We start from the raw sequence: 21533 nt of genomic DNA on the forward strand, positions 1-21533 counted from the left end.
TAGTACATTTCATTTTTGATGGTGATGGAACACATGTTGTCAGAGATTCTTCATTCTCAAATAATCTTTCTAGTGACAATGCACACTAAAGCACAACAGCTAGACATACTAGGAATGATACATTGTAAAGCATCATGGATTGACAAAATGCTGAACAGTAGCAGTCCATGATGAGGTGCCTCCAAGTATTTCTGAAGAATGCAGGAGCTTCCATTAAGTTAATAACTGTTCTAATCTTGCAGTGACAGAAAATTGAGCTAAATCCTTACCTTTGTACTTCTATGCCACCCTACTGATATGTTTGTAGCATTCCACTTTGCTGCAGCAGTTGTAGTGTTTGTCCACTCTGAGATGTGATGAGTTCATTGAAATTTAAGTCAATCAGGGAATAAGACAACGTAAAGCAAGCAACTTTTTTGAGTTTTGTTTATTAATTTGTTTTTTGGGGTTTTTCTGTATCTGTTTCAAGATTACGGTGTTCTTTTAGAGATAGAGCCTTACCCCAACTATTGAACAAAACACAAAAGGCAACATTAGCAACTGCAACAAAATCACAGACAGCAATGAAGAACTTACAGAGAAGTGCAATATCACACTGCAGATAACATAAATTACAGGTGCTGCTAATTGTGTGACATTCACTTAGGTGATAAATAGTGAACAACTTTACATCTGCCAGAATTCCTGTGTTCTCAAACACATAAGAACTTTTGATTTCATATCCAGTTCCAAATGTTTTAGATTAGTGTAATGGGTTGACCCAGGGTGGATGTCAGCTACCTACTGAAGTCACACTATCACTCCTCTTTGTAACGGGACTGAGGGAAAATGTAACAAAAGGTTCATGTGTTGAGATAAGATCCATGAGAGATCACTCACCAAAAACCATCACAGGCAAAACAGACTTGAATTTAGGATATTAATAGAATTTATTGCTAACAAAATCAAAGGAGGATAATGAGAAGTAAAATAAATCTTAAAAACACCTTCTCCTCACCCCTCCCTCCTTCTTCTTTACCTCCTCCCCCAGTGGCACCCCAGGAAGGTGGGAAATGGGAGCTATGGTTGGCTCATCACAGGTTGTTACTGCTGCTGCCCATGGAGAAGAGTCCTTCTCCTCTAGCACGGGGTCCCTCCCAGCAGAGACAGTCCTCCACGGACTTCTTCAACTTAAGTCTATCCCATAGACAAGAGTTCTTCACAAACTTCTGCAATGTGGTCACTCTTCCAGAGATGCAGTCCTTCAAGGACAGGCTGCTCCAGTGTGGGTTCCTTATTTGATCACAAGTCCTACCAGGAAACCTGCTGCAATGTGAACTTCTCTCTCCATAGGTCTGCAGGACCCTGCCAGGAGCCTTCTCAGCATCCCCCAGGTTCATAGCCCACTCTCAGGCATCCATCTGCTCTGGCATGGTCTCCACCAAGGGCTACAGGGGGATCTCTGCTTCCCCATGAATCTTCATGGGCTGCATGGGCACATACAGCATCTCTTCCCTCTCCTTCTCCACTGAGCTTAGTGTCTGCAGGGCTCTTCCTCTCACACATTCTCATTCCACTCTTCTCTGGATCAAATTACAACTGCACGACTTTTTTTTTTTTTTTTTTTTTCCCTTAAATATGTTGTTACAGAATTGTTACCACCATTTCTAGTTGGCCCAGCCTTGGGCAGTGGTATGTCCATTCCAGATCCTTCTGTCAAGTTTCTCACAGAAGTCACCCTGTAGCCTTCTCACTACCAAAACCTGGCCATGCAAACCCAAAATTCAACTAACATTCAAAATGGTGCTACACAAAATGTATGCCATCAGGCTAATATACTTAGTCTTGCAACAGAATTGCTACAATAGAACTTTAAGCTGAACATTCAGATATTGTTTCTGCACAATAGCTATGACCTTCAAATTATTTTTATGGGAATAGTGGCCCCTATGGCTTTCCTGAGCTGAACACTATGGGCCTGCTGTAAGCCTCTGCCATGACATAGAATTTAAACCTCACAATTCAATCCCCACAATGGACTCCATCAGTTGCATCCTGTATCCCACAGTTAGTTTCCTCAGTTGCAGCCTGAAATTCTCTTCTGTTTCTCAGTGACATATAAGCTGTGATACCTATTTTTAACAACTATTTGTTTCTAATTCCTTCACACAATTTTTACTCTTACAGTACAGCAGTCTACTCCATAAAAAAAAAAAAAGCTTGAATGCATTATTGCAGCACATATGTATTCCTGTTACTTTTTCTGTAGAAAGCTGAAGATATTTTTTTTCCTCATCCATCTACTAAAGTTAGAATAATATACTTGCTAACATGTTAAAATAACTGTGAAAAGTAGATTGAGTTGTCATGCAGTTTGGCCTTTCAGTTGGTCATGAACCATTGGTGTGATTCAGGCAGGTGTATCTGAACAGTGAGTCAGAGAAGTCCAAAGATTTCCACATAGTCTTTTATGAACGGATTTAAAGAAGGTGAAGATCTGGATCAGCGCATGAAATCACCAACCATGAGGTATATTTCTCATGTATTCTTACACCTTTATTCTTCTTTGCAAAGTGTGCTGTCAGTATTTGCATATGCAGAGTCATTCTTTGTCTAATGACAACTCATCTGAGTGTATATATATATAAAAATATATATGTATATATATACACACACACACATATATATATATATACATGAACCTGTGGGGTAAAGTAGCTAAGATAGAATCAGCATGATTTTATTTTAGACAGTGAAAAACAAAAACAAAACCCAAATTCCCTCCACCCCCATCTTACCAGTATCATCTTCACTCCTGACTCATCTACCTCCTCTCTGAGCACTTTGGCAAGGACTGGGAATAAAGGTTATGATCACATCGCACTTTTTTTTTTTGCTGCTTCTTCCTCTTCACATCCTTTCCCTGCTCCAGAATGGCATCCCACCCATGGGAGACAGTTCTCCACAAACTTTGCCAACATAAATCCTTCCCACAGGATGTCATTCTTCATGAAGCATGCCAATGTGGGCTCTTTCCATGGAGTAGAGCCCTTCAGGAATAGACTGTTCCAGTGTGAGTCCTCCCTGGGCTCCCAGGTCCTGTATGAAAACCTTCTCTGGTGTGAGATCTCCATGGGATCACCATGTCCTTTGGGCACACACATCTGCTCCAGTGGGTGATCGTCCATGGGCTGCAGTTGGGTTTCTGCTCCACCATGGTCCTCCATGGGTGGCAGGTGAACAGCCTGCTTCATGGGCTGCTCCATGAGCTGCAGGGGAATATCTGCTCTGACTCCTGTAGCATCTCTTCCCAAACTTCCCTGATCTTGGTATTGGCAGAATGATTTCTCTCAAATTTTATCACTGCTCTCCCCTGTTTTTTACCCTTTCTAAGTACTATCCCAACACAATTGCAGTACTATTGATGGGCTCATCTTTTGCCAGCAGTGGTGCTGTCTTGGATGGAACTTTGACATGGGAGCAGCTTCTTGTGTCTTTTCACAAAAGCCACTCTTGTAGCCTCTGCACTACCAAAAACCTTGCCATGGCTATTATATATATTTAGCAAAAATAGTTCCTACACTTAAGTCAAAACAACATCATAACACCAACAAAGAGTGACTAGTTGCACTCATTTTACCCCTTGCCTCTTCATCATAATCACACACAAGCACAGAAAAAAACAGTTATTCTGTCACTCAAAATGGTTGATCCATACTGCGCTGTTACCATTCTCAATTACTGTCCTCCTCTCAAATTTTCAAGTGCCCTACCTCAGTCACCAAAAAGGACTGTGGTGGGCTCCTCTTGGATTACCACCCACCAGGTGTCCATAAATCCACTTTGTGACTTCTCTCTTCTGCAGGACAGGAGGAAAACAAAGAAAAACAAAAAGAAACATTTGTGCATCAAAATAAAGTCAGTTTAATGAAGAAAGGACACATGTGGAAGCAAAGGAAAACAAAAATATGGATTCTCTACTTGCCAGCAGCAGTTGATGCCGAGTCACTTCTTGGGAAGTAGGGCGTCAGGATGTGTAGCCGTTGCTTTTGAATATGAATACCTTAACTACAAATACCTCCCTCTTCCTCTTTTCATTTCGCTTAGATTTGTTTCAGAAAACAACACCACATGACATGGAATAACCTTTTGGTCTGTTTGGGTAAGTAATCCTGGCTATGTCTCCTCCCAAGCTCTTGCTCACCCCCAGCCTCCTGGCTTTTGAAGCAGGGGTGAGGAGTGACAGGAGAGATAACCTTGATGCTGTATGAGCACTGCTCATACACTCACATTCACTTGTACACTGCTCTCACTCCTCTGAAGCAGAGGTGTGATATCACTACCATCCTGGCTACACTGCACAGCACTATAAGCATTGCTGTGGGGGAAACTAATTCCATCCCAGCCCTAACCTGTGTGCCAGCAGTCAGGTTACATCAAAGAGAAATTTTTATGTAAGCACTTGTCTAGTCTTCCTATTCAGAAGAGACATTATTCTGAAAAGGAGTTGAATCTGGGATGAAAGAAGCTAAAAAGAAAATTATCTGTGCCCTTGCTATTATGGCATTTGACAAGGAGAATGAAATCCTCTGTATTTCTAGGAATCCTTATATAATCCTTATATTGTATAAAATATTGAACAAAATACACATAAAATATAACATAAACCTACCAGTTTTCTGGTGCCAAGAATGGCTGTAAGGCCCCAAAACCTCCCTTGACAAGGCTCTTAAAAAGGCTTATGGTTTTTTATGTACTCTGAGTTAGATGCACAGGAGAAATACAGACAAGATATTCTCAAAAGGTCAAAACAACAAAAAACTTTATTGGCAACTTCAGAACATCAGAGAACCTTGGCAAAAGTTTAGAGCAGCATTCAGTGAACGTAAAGAATTTCACAAAGCATTAATTTGGCACATTTGACTTAGCAAACTTCAAGCCTGTCCGATTTTACATTACTCAAAACTCTCAGAAGAGGGAATTAGAAGAAGAAAGAGAGAAAAGAAATGGCAAAGAACAAGTATAGTTACAACTCCTGGTTCTAGCGGTGTTTTACTGACAGAAATTCTATGAGGAGGTGGGATAAAGACGTGCTTACTTCATGCTTTGGCTTAAGTACCCTCTGGCTTTCCTGGGCCCTGCCCCCAGGGGGGACTTTGGTCATTTGGCCACTCAGGAGCTGGGATAGGAGCTCCAGGGACAGGTGTGGAGCATTGCCTCTGCTGTGCCAGGGATTGGTGGCCACTGCAGTGATGGGGTACAGGTCTGGAGAGGTGGGGTGTGCAGAACAGAGCATCGCCTCGCCAGGGCATGGCCCGACCTGCCCTTTCTCCCACAAATGTACCCAAAATATTTTGAGCCAGCAATCCTTACTCCTTTTACTAAAGTTTCCAAAATAATAAGTTGACCTCATAGCAAAGAGTTAATTACTTTAAATATTTGTTAAAATCTTTAAAATGTTTAAATCATTTGAGAGGGAGCATATTTTTACAAAATCTACTTCTAACATTAAAATATTCCCCCCTATGTTTATATTTCTAGTGCAAAACCACTTGCAATTAGAACAAAAAATTAATAACATGTATTAATGAAATCACAAGCTTTGATTTCTTGTTCTAGCAGACAAGGCACTTCAGATTTTAGTCTGGTACATCTCAGTGGCAGTTCTAATATTACAATCAAGCTCTGTAATGAGCCTTCTTGAGTGAAAGAGAATCAGTTACAGGTCCTTTCTCTGATTAATATTTGAAATACTGATTGGGTATGAGGTATTGAGTTTTTAAAAGTACCTACAAGTACTATAGAGATACCTAACCATTTGTATGATAATAATCTAATCATTCATTCATTTCATCTTCCTAATAATATTCCATTTCTCTTTCTTACCTCCTGTTATTGGAATTTTGAGCAGTCTGCATAGAGAATTTCCAACTATATCCTGCAGTTTTCTTTTGGAGTCTTTACCACTTCAAAGACACCACCAGTCATAAAAGATTTCACCACCATCTTTTCTTTTTTTTTCAATATCATTATTTTCAGAAATATGTCTTATAATTAAGACACTAATTAAGTGTCTTTCATTTCTGGAAGTTTCTCTCCTTCCACCATCTATCCAGTGTCTATACAATGACTAGCCTCTTCTCCATTAAGCTGTTTGATATGATAATCATGTCTTCGTAGAGCAAAAGTTGGTTTTAGACTTTCATGAAATCACGGAAGGAGTATTAATCAGTAACCTTAATTAATTATAAATATTGGGCTATTCATGTCTTCTTCCTGCTTACACTCAATTATATCTCTGCACAAATTCATGACCATTTTTCAATTTATTTCTTGGTTCCTTTTGATTTATCACTATTATTCTGTTTGCAACAGTCATAGGATCCTCAGTAGTATTTTTAGCTGTGGATTTTCACTGTATGGTAACAAAATGCTGTATGCAAAACAATTTATCATTACTAGTTTTATGAGGAACATTACTGTTTGTGTAGTGTAGGCCTGACTGCAGATTCATAGACAAATGTCCAGCAAACTGTCCTCTCTTATTCTCTTTTAGTTTTTATGTTCTTCACGTTTTATCTTTAGATTGAATACCAATGCTTCAAATAAAGATACAATATCATTCAGGAATTTTTCTCCCTATTGTAATAAGTAATTCTTTTGAATTTGTGGGTTTGCATTATTTTTCTGTCTTAGCTTATCTCTAAATTTAGAAAATAACAAATAAACAAAAAAAAATCCCTCTTTGTTTTCCTAATTTATTTTCCTAAAATCCAGTATGCTAAATAATCCTAAAAAAGCAGATATTCCCTTACTAACCCAACAGATGAATTTTTTAGTTAGATACATCTATATTTATGTTTTCTTTACAGTCATGTATTTTTGAATTCCCTTGACAGCACAATACCAAATCTTGTGTGTTAAGATTATTATATTTTTTCAAACCTAAATTCCCCAGTTTTGTAATTATATTCAAAATGGTGCATTGTATTTGAAATTATGCTTAATTTAAAAAATCACAGAGATTTACCATGTCATAGCATCCAGCAAAGCAGGTTATTTATACTCAGGTTGACTGAAAATGTAAAGGATATTCCTCCTTTCTCAAATTTGAAGTCTTTTTCATTCCCTTTTAAAAATAACAGAGCAAAATAATCCAGCAGACATTATCTGATTCATACATAATACTGATTTTGCTTTTCTCTCTGGTAAATAATCAGCAATCAACTTTCAATTCTAACTCAAAATGTCCAGGTTATATAATTTTTTCCTAATTTGTTTTGTCATTGCTTTGGATATATAAATATATGTCTTCCAGTAAATATTTTTAGGATGAAAATATCTCAGTAAATTTTCCTGCCTGTCTGAGCATTCTTAAGGAACAGTTTTGCTATTAATTTTATCTTCGTATGGTTTTTAAAGCAGAAAATCTGTTAATGCTTTCATTCAAGATTGATTGAGTGTTTAGTTCCAGAAAAGTTTAGGTGAAAAACTGGACTTTATATTTTGGTTTTGCTTCTATCTGCTTTAGTCATTGCTTTTCAGTTCAGAACCTATAATATACTCAGTGATGCCTTTCAAATGCAAAAGAAAGGATATAAAAATGGAAAATTGTTACAATATTTATTATTTTCACGACATTCAGGCTTTGTATGGTTCACTGTCAAAAAGAAGACAATAACGTGAGAAATGCCTGAAGCAAATATTCCTTTAAGGCAGCCTAAGGCTCTGCTCTACCTGGAAAACCAGTGAATGCCTGAGAGGCAGGAAATACAATACTGGATTTTCATCATTAATGCACTTCAAATTTTCATATTGTCTAACATTGTATGACAAAAGAAAATATGCTTTTACTGTAAAATCCTTTCCCAAATAATTTCAAATTATTATGCATTAATTTTTAGCTTAAAATCATCTATGGTGATGTATAACACTAAATACAACAAATTGAAATAGAATGAGACATACCATGACAAATGTTACCTAGTTTCACATTTGCAAGACAGCTCTGGCTTCCAAGTGCTAAACTTACCTGTGAGGTACTATCAGCAAAATTTCAATTGCTCCATGAGTCAAAGGCACACTGTCTTCAAAATGCCAGCTATTTTTTCTTAAACTACAGGAGGTATCTAATTGCTATTTGCAAGTTAAAAACAGTGGCCTGACTTCATTCCCTCCTTTCTTTCAAAACAGCTTAAAAAAAGAAAGCTTAATTAAATGCTAATATAAAATGTTAAATGTTAGTAAAGTTAAGATCAACTCAAAGTTTCATTTCCCTAAAAATCATTGTGATTGTTGAGATGGTGCCTGTCGTTCTATAAAAGTTCCTTGGAAAGTATCAAAACAAATCCACTACAATGTGAAAGAAGACCACCAAAAGAACTGGCAGGAAGCATTTTACCTCAAAGAGCAGGGGATCTGCAGATTGGCTTAAGGTTTATAAATGAAGTGAAAATAAGAAGGATCCTAGACCAGCTCACATATTTAGTAATAAACAGTACAGTCTGAGACCACCTATATAGAATGGGAACAAAGCAACTCTACCAGCAGATTCACTGTGTTGGGTTGGAGATCCTATTTCTGTCTGTCAAGATTCCCAACAAAGAAAGCATGTAGATTGTAAATGATGTGGGTCCTAAAAGCTCACTGTAATTTTAGATGATACAGTGTTAAGGAAATTTCTCTGCCTGACCATCCAGAAGCCACTCTGGCTGTCACACTCACACCACCTGAGACTTTCAGTGCTGGAACTGTGACCATGGCAGATTCAGAGAGATGACAAGCGTCCATCATGATGTCCTACACACCCCATTCTCACACAGTCAGACCAGGTTTCCGTACTGGCTCAACGCACGGATTTCCACAGCAGAATCTCAGACATCTGGATCCCTAAAATAATTTAATCATGGTGCAATCACAGAATAGCAGGCCAAGCTGGTGCCTCTGAGGACAGACCCTGAACAAAGGACTCCTGGGTTTTCATACCCTCACAGTCGGTGCATGGTAAAGTCTGGGGTTTCCAGCTGAGTGTCCCTGAGTTCCCGGTCACCTGGCTGGGCCACAGGCCCCTGTGCCCTCTGTTCTGCACAGGGTCAGCAGTTCACAGCCTCTTGGCTGGGGCTCCAACACCCAGAGCTCAACCTGCACCTTGAACTGCAGCTGCACCCCGACCTACCGGCACTGAATGTATTCCTCAATAGTTGCAAAAACCTTAATTGAATAATTATGAAACAACATTACCAAAAGCAGAAGAGACCTCTGAGTTTCATCTGTTTCAGAGTAAAACCACTTTCAACTAATAGTTAATAATAGTATATCACTACTGTGAAAGTGTAAAAAGGGAAAGGCCCTGTCTTGATCACTGTCAGGTAGAGAACAGTTTACATTTGGACATAAGGAGGAGTTTGTTCTTTCTACAATCAAGGAGACTTACCAAATTCAAAATCAGTTATTTCTGATTCAAAATCAAATTTCTTTCCAAGGTAATGAAAATGTGTACTTTTGGTTCAGTTTCAGGAAAAAATGGAGAAATTATTTGGTAGAACCCAACATAAAGGCTCAGAAACAGGGATTAATGTAACTTAATGAAGCACATGATACTGACAAGATACAGAAAAATGCAGCCACAGTACAGTGAAAAGCCATACCACTGCAGTTCCAAGCTTGTTCCAAATTTCTAAACAGTAAAAGTAAAATAGACAAATAGATTTTGTTTTTGAGAATATTAGTTTATCCAGTATATTTCAACACTACATATTTTCATAGGAAAATATATACCATTATTTATCCCAGAGGAGTACATATATAATTATTTAATACACAAGGAAAATTGTTTTCCTCTTCTCCATTTCGTGCTCCAATTCTTAAAAATTATCTATTCACAGTCTTTCAAGAGGAAAACAATAGGCTGAGCCCAGAGCCCCTTGCTGCTCTGAGGCTGGGCATCTCTGTGTCAAACACACAACCTTTATCTCTTGTTTAGCAAATGAAATAGCAAGCCTGGTTGTGCTAATGTGGACAAGTTGCAGCTATAAACTATCCTGTATTAACAAATAAATTTATTTTTTGAAATTGACATGTATGGTCACTTGATTTTAGTCCACTTCATATTTGCTATAACCTGTTACTGTTGGGCTATTGATTCAATAGTTTGATCCAGTAGCACAATGTCTGTACAAGTTTACACAGTTAGTGGAACTTTCCAGTTCCCCAAAGTATTATCAATACTACTGCAACATTTTCATCAGATTTTATCAGTATTCTAAGAACAAAACATCTGATTTGGCAGCACATCTCTTCCATGCACTTGGTTGTTGATATTGACTATGCCACCATCTGAAGCTACTTTGAATACTCTAGTTTCCCCTCTTCTAAACAATCTCCCTTTTGAAAAAGAAAAGAACAAGAACAAGAAACAAGGAAGATGATAACACTTTATCTGTGCTGCATAGCTTCGAAACTGACACACCAGAAGGGTTTTTAAAATTCACAGTAATTAGAACTTTCATTCAAAGTATAGGCCAGTGAGAGCTGAATCAAAACCCAGTTTAACATCTGTGAAAAAAAAAAACAAACAAAACAACCAAAAACTCAAAAAAAGAAGCATCAGTCACCAATTGCAAATAACACTTCAAAGCAATAAAATATTCCTTTACTTACAAGAAATTTCCAGACTGTCAGCTGAGAGCAAGGAGCTTATATGAGCTGTTCTATCAAGGAAACAAGTGCATGTATTCCAGTTCAGAAGGAAAAATTCTTTTCAAATATAAATACATGCCTTGTAAATTGGGAAAATTAATCACAAGACTAATATTGCAAGAAAGGGAAATTAACAGTACTTTAAAAAACTGATTTTTGCTTGTATTGAGTGTTATTCCTTGACAACTTAAATTAAACAGTAATTTTGTGGAAGTGTTTACCTTTCTCCATTATTACAGATGGAATTTAAAGTTTTAACTTAGATGTATAACAGAAATAAAGATAGTCAGAGTGAGTCTGCCATCTCATATATATGAGAGATAGAATCTAATTCAAATCTATAGAAATTATTTTAAATTTATTTCCATGTTTATGGTTGTCTGTAAATTTTTGTGTGTATGTATAAAATGTTAAGAGTAGGAATGATTCATAAACTAGGGAAAAAAAAGCTAAACATATAGTCAAAGTTGGGCAGTCTGAGCTGGGACATGGGACAAAAACCCAAACAAAAAATAACATTAAAAAATTGGATAAAGAAAAATAAAACCTACCAGACTGGATAAAGAAAAATAAAACCTACCAGACTAATGTTCTCAGATCTGCTAATGGAAATATTCAAGGACATAGAAGGAAATGAAAGCAGGTAAAAAGCTCTTGGAAATCTATGAAGTGAAAATGTAAATCAATGAACCCCGAAGAAGTGATAAGATCTTTTATACTTGTGTTTCAAAAAAAAAAATCTTTAAAATATTAATGAATAAATATACTGATCTTGTAGTTTTGAGGATAAAGTACAAGCAGCAGCTATTGCACTGTTAAGAGTTGTAGGCATTTTGGATAAATTATTAAGATTTTATAAATTAAATCTTAGATTCATCATGACAAGCATGTTTTGCCATTTCAATTCTTTTAACTTCCCACATAATTTAAAAGAATACAGAAAATGATCACATCTACTTACGTGAGAGGATCTGCTAACCTTGTTTTGCTGAGCCTGAGGGGTAACTGAATGCCCATCTCATTTTCTCAGAAGAGGTTTGGCTGTAGTTCAGCCCAGTCATGAACATAATGTCACCCACGTTAAGGTTATTTTTGTGCTTTTGCTCATAGCCTATAGGCTTATTCTGGCAGCAAGAGATCTTTGACTAACCCCATTTATGAGGGAACCTTCTCTGGGCACAAGCCCAAAATATACACCATTACAGCAGTTCCATAGGGAATCCTCAGGAACTTAATGAATCAGCTTTATGATTTCTTTGCACTGAACCATTACAAATCTGCTGTGGAGTATCAGTGAATCTGATCCAAGAATTAATGTTATTGACTGGCTTAGCGTGATTATTGCAGAGTTTAGCTTTAAACTAGAATTAAAGAAAAGGGTTTTTCAAACTAAAATCAGATCCAAACAAGCAAATTTACGATTTGCATGCACTCATTCAAATCATAAGACAGAATTACGTGGAACTTGCAGGAAACTTCTGTTGTTATAGGTATAAAAATAATCTTTTTTTCGGGGTTCATGCTGCTACCTTTGTATTAGAAATGGAATTTGTAAATGTTTTGAGTGTCATTACCTCCTGCTGACTTCAGTGAGAAATGGAGTTACTCAGTGCCTTAAAAGTATTTGATTTTTGTTTTTTTGCAATGTTATTAAAATTGTCAACTCAACTTAAAATATCTGCTAAAGTCATAAAACTTCTAACTGGTATATTTGTTGAATTTACCTTTGAAAGCAAAGAAGTCTGTTGTAGTTTACTTCAGCATAATTTTCTAGTCTAATCTACATTGATTAGATTATTATTTCCTTCAATTTCCTATTTTAGAAAAAAAATTTAAAAAAAAGGATAATTCCTTTATTTACTAAGCTGAAGTGTCCTTAACATTTGTACTCAAAGCTAATACTGCTGAAAGTGTACTGCATTAGCTGGTTTATTAGTTTTCCTGACAGCTTGGAGGCAGAGCCTCCCAATGTGGCATCAATACATAATGTGATCTTTTTCTGCAGAGGGTCATTCTTATTTGGAAGACGCATCACGTTATGATAAATGGCACCCACAGTATTTTAGAGAGACATATCTAAAAGGGTACAAAATGTTCAAGTGTTGGAAGAGGTGGGGTACCTACCATTTTCAATGTAATAGCTTTTTTTAAAATACATTTTCTGAGGTTTGTACTCTTTTGTGAAAATCTGTGACTTAAAAATGTCATTTTCTTGTTTTAAAATTATTTCATACATGATTATATTCACTAAAAAGAAACCATTTTAATGCACGGAGATCATATTAACCTTGACTTTCAAACAATAAAGAGGTAATTGTTTTTGAAGTAGACCTTTTAGCCTTCAGATTCTTCTTTTCAACATACCATAATATATTGTTTAATACTGTCACTCAAAAGTCAAATAATGCATTCTTTACACTTCTTAGTCTTTGTAGGGGTCAAATCCCTTTTTGTATCTGAGTCAAAGTCAGATTGCCAAACTACTTCACAGTATTTTGGAGAAAAGGAAGAAAGAGATTTATGCAAGAATTTATACTAAAAACTTTGTTGAAATAATGAATATAGTACTGAAATAAGAAACCAAAAAAAAAAAAATCTATTCTATCAGTCTTGTTGCAGTTTTGGCTTGCTCCATGTGGTGAAGGATCTAGGGCACAAGAGGTTAAGGTCTGTTTTTTCAGTTGGAGAATGGAGAGAGAAAAAATGTGAAAAAAGTGGAAAAAGGAGGAAAAGAAAAAAGGAAATAAGGAAAAGGCAAAAAAGCAAAAGAAAATACAAAAGGGAAGGGAAGGGAAGGGAAGGGAAGGGAAGGGAAGGGAAGGGGAAAGGAAGAAAAAGCTCCACTGGAGTATTTAGAGTCTTCCACTATTTAAACAGAGGTTATTCAGAAGGCAGCCATATTCTTCTACTCTTATTACAGACTTTTAGAAGAAACTGCACAGTCCAAGCTGCAGCATGGAAAATCACAGAGGCAACAGAGAAACAGTATTTAATAATAAGAGTTGCTAAACACTAATACAAGTTGTCCGAAGAGGATATGGAATCTCCATCCTAAGAAATTCTCTGGATGAAGTCCTGAACAGTTTGACACCAATTCTGAGGGTAGATCTACAACACCTCATTGGATTAGGTGACCTTCAGAGATCTATTTCAACTTACATTTTTTCTATGATTAGGTGAATGGTTGTGTTACAGTGTTTTAAGGACATAAAAAATAATTAGATTTACAAAACTGAAGTCCTCTCTTAATAGTATCTCCCAAATTGTGGCACTCTATTGACTTGGCCAAGGGTTTTGGTGATCTATAGAGAGCTTGCTGGAGTGTGTCACAGAGGCAAACTCTTTGTTGCACCTGTTTTAAATCAAATCAGGCATTAAAGTAGCTTATTGATTTGTTAATGACATCAACTGTCAAAGAGTTCAAGGTCGACAGAAGCCATACACTAGATACCAGACACTCAAAAATGTCAGTTAAGCCTCTATACATTTTTAAGCACCTTTTTATAACTAATACCAAACCATTCTAATTCCCACATACACCTACAGTTTCACACTTCACAGGGCATGAAGATGCACATCCTTCTTTCCTGTGAGCATGAGTTCCCCCACTTCTTTACACCTTTTCTGGGAGAGATGGTGGTGCCCTTGCTTTACATCCACCCAGCTCCCTACAACCTGCTAATGCACATGCCTGTGAGACAGAACACAGGCCTAGTGGGAAAGCAAAACAGAACAAAACAGTCAAATCAGTCAAAACAAGCAAACAAAACATTCCCACAGTATAAAGAATGACAATCAAACCTAAATGCCCAAAGTTGTCCTCTGATCCTGTGTGGCATCCAGCTGACACTACAAAAGCATGCAAGTCCTCACTGCATCTTGTGTCATGCCTGACAGCACAGCACTTGGATGTGTGACCCACTGCAGTGTATTTAAGTTGCTGAATCACACACCTGGTGCTTGTCACCATATTCATTCCACAGGCTTCTTTTCTGTATTGTGCTTTGACTACAACGTGGCCAAGATTGCAGGGTCCATGTGACAAATATATATCACCGACACTTAGCTCATCTGAAATGGAATCCCTGCCTAGGTTTCACTAGCAGTGTTTAACTGCTCTATGGTCAGTGAAAGAGAAGGGGCTGATATGGGGAGGGGTGGCAGGGGAAATGCTGCTTTTGATAGCAAGAGAGAAATAACTGGATATAAAAATATACCGTGCTCATTATAGCAGAGAGAATAGAGAGCTGAGCATAGAGGGTCTGATAAAGTCTCATGGGAAAATGGGGTTTATATGCACTTCAGACTGGTTTGTGCTGTTCTATACCTTGTGCAAAGAAGAAAGAAAATTCTTTCACTCTAATTTTCAGAGTGATATTTTCCTATTTCTTAATTTTACAGACATTGGAAATATATAAATGAATTATCAGCATAGCTACCCTGTTTAGTTTAAAATCTGTAAATATTAACTTTCAAACAAGCTCTAACATGGTTCATGGTGCACAGTGCCCTGTTTCACTGTGTTTAGTTGAAGCAATTAATCTTACGATAGAAAAAGCAGGTTCAGCAAATGAAGTTTTAACAAATCTGGCTTTTGCAGATCTAAGACCCTGAAGCACCTGCAGCTCCCACAGCTTGTCCCAGTGTGAAAGGCTTATCAAGCACTATCTTATTAGTACACTGGTCAGATTTATAGAATCACACTCTCTTCAGATGTCTAGGAAACTTTTTACCTCCAGGGTTTCTTGATTCTATGGGAATTTCAGGACAAAGGTCCTTTAAGACCCAAGGGTCTCTCGGTCCTTGGGGCCTGAACATTCCTCAAGAGACACAAATGGCTAATTTTGAGGATGAAGACAGTTTCAACTGCAGGAAGTCCATGAATGAGGATTATGAGAAAAAACCAGAATCAGTGCATTTTTATCATACTCTGCAATCGCATAAAAAATCAACATGATGTACAGAATCTAATGAACCAAAAATATTTTTTAAAGATTTATTGTTATTTCCTCAGCTTGCTAAACCAGCAATCTCAACAGATTTTTAGAGGTTTAAAAACACTATGCTGGTGCAGCAGATTTATGAATACACAGGAGAAACAGGTGCAAGGGATGTAGGAAGAAAGATGCTGAGATGAAATTATGTGAAACTATAGCATTGTATCTAATAATGTATTTTAGTTTAAGTCCTTGCTAAAGGATAAACCAAATTTTTGTTTTATCTTTATGGATCTTCAAGAAAACATTTAAGTAAAGTTTTCAGTCTGTTTCTTATGAAATTAAGCACAATACAGAAAACATAAATAATATCATGGATATTGTGGAAAAGGTCAAAAGATGTGGAGAAAAAAGCCCTGTGATTTCTCAGACTCTTTCTTGTTATTGTGGGGTTTTTTGGTTCCAGAATTTTTACAGGCATGATATTTACCACACAGATTCTCCTCTAGACTTCATTCAGAACTGATGTTTCAGTATCTTTAGCATAATTGTAGCACGTCATCTGTAAGACCCAGCCTCTTCACTGTTGAACAGCACATTCTCAGTGCAGATGTGCATTTTCATTGTTGCTTATAATCACTACAGAATATAGTTGTATGTTGATATTTAATATCTTCTCTACCAGAAAAAAAAAAAATCAAGCATTGGAATAGTTTCTAAGTAATCTCATCAGCATCTGGTGGAAATGAAAGCTGAAGCCTACACCACAGGCATTTTACTTAATGAACAGTATGATCTTTATAGGATTGATGCATGTTCTACCCTCCCTTCTCTGGCCTGTCTCTGCTCGAAATAGTAAGCTCAGCTATACTTCACACTATCTGTTACAATAAAACCCCAAACAAATTTATCTTCAAATCAGTAAAAAAAAAATTATAATTGATTTCACATAGTATGAGAAGTGGAGAGCTTAGAACTGATTTAAATTCTTGTCTGAGTATACAAATCCATAGTAGTGGATTAAATATTCTATGGAAGGTTTTCCTTTGTAGGTAAAACTAAAATACCATTAATTTGTATTCTTAGTTGAACAACTACTCATTTCTCTTTTATTCTAGATTGACTCTGAGAGGATCATCTAGAATGAATCCACCACATGAAATACCTTTCAGAAGTTTCATAGAATCACAGAACATGCTGAGTTGAAAGGGACTCAGCAGGATCACCAAGGTCAGTTCCTGGCCCTATGCAGGACTATCCCCGAGAGTCACACCGTGTGCCCATTAGTATTGTCCGAATGCTTCTTGCACTCTGTCAGGCTGGCACTGTGACTGCTTCCATGGGGAGGCTGTTCTAGTGCCCTTCTTCTGGATGAAGAACCTTTTCCTGATATCCAGCCCAAAACTCCCCTGACTCAGCTTCATGCTGTTTCTTCAAGTCCTGTCACTGATCACAAGAGCAAAGTGCCCCTCATCTGTCCCTCACAAGGGTGTTTTAGACTGCAACGAGGCCTCTTCTCAGTCTCCTCTTCTCCAGGCTGAAGAAACCAACTGACCACAGCAGCTCTTCATAAAACTTTCCCTCCAGACCCTTCACCATCCTTGTGACCCTCCTTTGGATGCTTTCTAACAACTTAACGTCCTTTTCATTTTGTTGTATACCAAACTGCACACCACATTCAAGATAAATCTGCACCAGTGCAGAGTAGATTGACAAAGCTCATTCTGTCTGATCTCTGCTATTTACATACAGTTCCAGGTCTCTGATTCTTTTTTTATGTACTTATGCAGGGTCTGTCTCTGTACTAATTATTTTAAAGTAGTAGGGAATGTTATATTGAGAGTGTCATTGGAACTGCTCATTTATGTAATTAAAATATTTAAATAGTTTCTCATGTAAAAAGGTCAGGTGTCATTTAACACTTTCCAAAACAAATTACAATCTTGGCCAAAGACTCAGCATAAGTCATCAACTATTTCCAGTTGGCAAATTGCAAATATCAACCCTGACTGGGTGGGTTTGAGTAACTTAAAATCTAGGGCATAGGTTTATGCATTACTTGGACCAAGCACATGACTAAATAATTTTTCTGAAAGCATAAACATAGCCAATGTTCTGATTAAAATTTGACCTCAAATTAATGAAATCTTAACTCTATATCTGAGCAATAGAAATAAACCCATCTCCATTTTTCAGAGAGTGGGATTTCTTTCCTTTATCATGGCTTCTCACTATGGTTGTAATAGCAATTCCAAAAGTACTTAAAACTTTTACTACAAACTTTGCTACTTTGGGACCAATACAAGCAAAAGATTTATGATAAGGCAGAGGACAGCTTTTCAAAACAAGTCTAGTTTTATTACTCAACTGGAATGTAAAGTTTTTATGGGTTGGAATTGAAAAACAAAAAATTTGATGTCCACATTGGCAGTATTGTGTTCTGTTGAATATGAAGCTTTATCTCTGTCTCATTTTTGAGCAGGAGAGTTTTTATCACTAATATCCTATTGAGAAAGTCCTTTGTTCTAAATTCTGCTCATGCTGTTTTCATATGCTTCCTCAGTCAGGTATTCATTAAAACTTGATGTATAATCATTCATCTTTCATTGCTCTGTTAAAACAACTCCAATCCACCGTTCAGATTTTTGTAGTTCTTTTGTGCCAATACAGACATGTTCATTTGCATAATGCTGGTCTCTTGCTTCCTTTTTTCTTCACAGCCACTAAAAATAATAATATATTAGAATTTAAAAAATAGATATAGAAAAATGAGACCTACTTACCTCTTATTGAAAATAATGCAGATTCTCTTAGTACCCTGCACACTACCTATATCTCACTGGTTTGTCATGGCATTATGTGCACAGCAGGCTCAAATAACATTGGACAGCACTGTTGATTGGATATCTGTCACTATATGTGGAAAGCAGGACTTTGTAAGATCTTTGAAGCTTTCAAATCTAGGCTTGTACTTCAATACCTTCAAATTCCAGGTGGATTAGGAACTCCCAAAAATCCTCTTTTTCCCTGTCCATCTTCATTGGCTTCCCTAAACTGCCTTCTCCTGCAATTTTTCCTACTGATAGAAAACCTAATGTCTCAATTAGGACCTTCAACAAGAAAAGATAAATTGTCTAGAGTCTTGAGATGAACTACTGCATAAATCAGAAGTAAGTGTGATCAAACTCTGAAGAAATTACTTCAGTGCATTATTTCCTTTAACATCTTTTGGGGATCATCCTATAGTATGGCAACTGTAGTATTTTAAAACCCATAAAAAATATAATGGATTCATAATGATGCCAAAGCTAAATTCTTCTTCCTCCTTTACAGTTTAACCCCTCCTCTTTATAAAGTAAAACAAATTTTTTATTTTTTAAGAAATTGACCTTCAGTATTCATGCAATTTTGCACCTAAATGTGGTGAAATTAGAGAATTACAGAGTAATGAGTTGCCATGAATACCTATCCAAATGATATATAGATTTCTTTTTGTCAATACAGCCTGCTGTCAGTTTAGCCATTTATAATTTCAGTAGTGAATATTTGAGCAAGAGTTTAATAGTGAATGACTTTCGCAGTATCACAGAATGGTTGAAGTTGGCAAGGACACTCTTCAGGTCATCTGGTCCAGCCCCCTTGCTCAAGCAGGGCCATTAAGAACAAGTTGTTCAGGATAGTGTCTAGATTTTTTTTACCTGTCTCCTAGGATCAAGACTCCACAATCACCCCTGCAAAGGCCATTGTGGTACTTGATCATCATATAAAAAAAAAAAAAAAAAAAAAAAAAAAAGAGTGTTGCTTGTTACCTCCTGCATTTCAAATTGTTCCCATTGCCTCTGATTCTGTCACTGGGAACCACTGAAAGAACCTGTCTTCATCTTCTTTGCAACCCCTCCCCCCCACCCTGAAGTATTTCCATTCATTGATAACACCTTCTCTCGTCCATGCTGGACAACCACAGCTCTCTCAGCCTTTCCTCACAGCAGAGATACTCCATTCCCTTTCACACCTTGGTTGGACTCTATTCAGTATGTCCATGTCCCCCAGAGGACCCCAGAACCGTAGGCAGCACCCCAGGTGTAGCCTCAGCAGCACTAAGTACAGAGGACGGAACACTTCCTTTAATCCGCCAGCAATGCTCTGCTTGATGTAGCCCATTTTGTAATGGACACATTGCTAGTTTATGCTCTACCTTGTTACCCAATGGGACTTCCAGGTCCTTTTCTGACAAACTTCTTTTGAGCTAGAAGACCTCCCCATGTGCAGGACTTTGCATTTCTGCTTGTTGAACTTCCTAGGATTTCTATCAGCCCACTTCTCCAGCCTCCTCAGGTCCCTGTGGAGGGAAGTATACCCCTTTGGTGTCACAGCTACTCCTCTCAGTTCAGCCTGCAAACTTTCTGCCTCATTATCCAGATCTTTAATGAACAGGGTAAAGAGGACCAGATTCAGTATTAGCCTCTGGGGTTCACCACTAGTCACTGTCTTCCAACTACATTTGGTGCTGCTGCTGTCTCCTTCAAAACCAGTCAGATAGTTTTCAATTCAGCTCACACTTCTCACTGTTTGCTCACTGTGCACTTTGATATTCCAACAAAGGGCAGCTGCTAAGGTTTTAATACATCACTGCTAATATTAGCTTGCTTATAGGCATTCCTGGCTCATAACTTCCTGAGTCAGGCTAATGCTCTAATCCTGATGTATGCCGCATGATTTTTAATGTATTTATTCTAATGCAATGTCTTCTGATAAATCATATTCATACAAAAGAGAAAGATTTGAAAACTTACTTCTCTATACCTGCTAGGAAAATCATCAACTTCCTCTCTGTGCATAAATAATAATATTTTGGTCTACACTTGGTACCTGGAATCCACATAGAAGGAGAAGTTGTAAAGCAGTTCCACATCACACATACAGTTCACATATTCCAAGAGTTTTCATACCTACAGAATGCTGGCATTCAAGTTAATGCTCTGACCTGGGTAGGAAAAGGCTGGAAACTTGCCCCAAAAGACTGGGATTGAATGATAAAGATTACTTCCATATCTTCCATTTCGTTTATTGATTTTAAACTAAGATAGATAAAACATAGAAGTTTTATCATAGACCAAATGCACTTTAACTAAATTACTGAGTCATGTTAAACAAAGGCTCAGTAATGCTACCATCTTGGCTAAATGTAGCATGTAAGCACCTAGATTTGAGACCATTTTTGGTTTAGTTTTGACAATTTCATCTATGAGTCCACTGAGGTTATGCCTCTTCTGTGAAATAAAACACAAGACCAGGGACTTCCTGTGAGAGTGATAACATGTCTTATCCCAAACAAAAGATTGTAGTTCTAGAGAATCCTCAATTGTAAGGGATTTTCTGACTCTTACATCCCCCAAAGTTAACTGCCTTTGTTCCTAGGACTGCTCAACACACTGCCTATCCAGGCAACAATGCAGAAATATCTTTCTTGGCTCATTTGTGTTGCCATTTGGCATAAATACAAATAAGCAGGAAAAAAAATCCTATTTTGAGTATTTATGCTCAATAAATTACTTCCTATGAAAGCATAAGTAGAATCAAAAGCATGTTCATGTTCACAGTCACGCAGGAGAACGTAAAGGGTTAAAGTGAAAACAAAAATTAATTCACAGTGTTTTAAAAAAATAGTTTTACATTCCAAACAGTGACCTGCTTTCATAGTCTTCACTGTGAAATAAGTAACAAACATCAAAGTATAAATTTGTAACAGAGGAAAGTGATGCTTGCTTTACATAGCAAGCACACATTTCTATCACATCCACAGTACTGTCTTTAGTTTCCCCAAATTACCAAAAATATGATTCCTAGATTCTGTAGATTTTGTGTTTGCTTGGACAGGTTTTCAAACATGGCTGCTCTTTCATCATGGTGGGGAATTTA

At 37.2% G+C, this 21533-nt stretch overlaps 1 long non-coding RNA gene across 1 annotated transcript; it reads right to left on the reverse strand.

The window, feature by feature from the left end:
- Positions 1 to 1610: 1610 nt before the first annotated feature.
- LOC121355645 lies at positions 1611 to 11660 on the reverse strand. Its single transcript, XR_005955449.1, has 2 exons — positions 3753 to 11660; positions 1611 to 3248 (listed from the first exon to the last, which is right to left on the reverse strand). It is a non-coding gene; the product is annotated as an uncharacterized LOC121355645 (long non-coding RNA).
- Between the last annotated feature and the right edge of the window lie 9873 nt (positions 11661 to 21533).

This window comes from Pyrgilauda ruficollis, unplaced genomic scaffold (assembly GCF_017590135.1).
Source record: "Pyrgilauda ruficollis isolate IOZ18807 unplaced genomic scaffold, ASM1759013v1 scaffold26, whole genome shotgun sequence".
NCBI lineage: Eukaryota > Metazoa > Chordata > Aves > Passeriformes > Passeridae > Pyrgilauda > Pyrgilauda ruficollis.